Source organism: Protobothrops mucrosquamatus, unplaced genomic scaffold (assembly GCF_001527695.2).
Source record: "Protobothrops mucrosquamatus isolate PMUCROS unplaced genomic scaffold, P.Mucros_1.0 scaffold_294, whole genome shotgun sequence".
NCBI classification, from domain to species: Eukaryota; Metazoa; Chordata; class Lepidosauria; order Squamata; family Viperidae; genus Protobothrops; species Protobothrops mucrosquamatus.
Window position 1 is genome coordinate 1,694,008 of NW_015386370.1, and position 577 is coordinate 1,694,584.

Below are 577 nucleotides of genomic sequence, written 5' to 3' on the forward strand. Positions count from 1 at the left end.
AATCTCTGACTCTCATTATGTATGCCAACTTATTTTTAATCTTCCAGGTGCTTACATCACACCCAGGATTGACCCCAATCTTATGACTTTGTTTTTCCCTTGACAGCAGCTGCTACAAGATATTTTATTTTTCATATGCGCAGTCACTCTTTCCTTCCTGGGTCTATTTTTTTTATGTCTTCCTAATCCCCGTGTTTTTGCCTCTAATCAACTATGGCAATTGGATGTTACCCATATTCTCTTTTTAGCTCCCTGGAAATGTATTCATTTATCTATTGATACCTATTCAGGAACAATTTGGGCCATGCCTTACAACCTGGAATATTGTTTTTACTCATGGCCTTCTCTATAATTCCACGGGTCAAGCCATTGTGGAATGTGCTAATTGGTCCTTTAAGAACTGCCTTCACAAACAAATAAAAAAGGACGGATCTAGAGTACCCAATTTGTCATGGGTAACACAACAAAAAAAAGTATTATTTACATTACACCAATTGAATATTTCCATTCAAAATTCGACCACTTATCAGAGACACTTTCAACAGAAAACAAGCTTGCCTCCGCCTCTGGTATATTA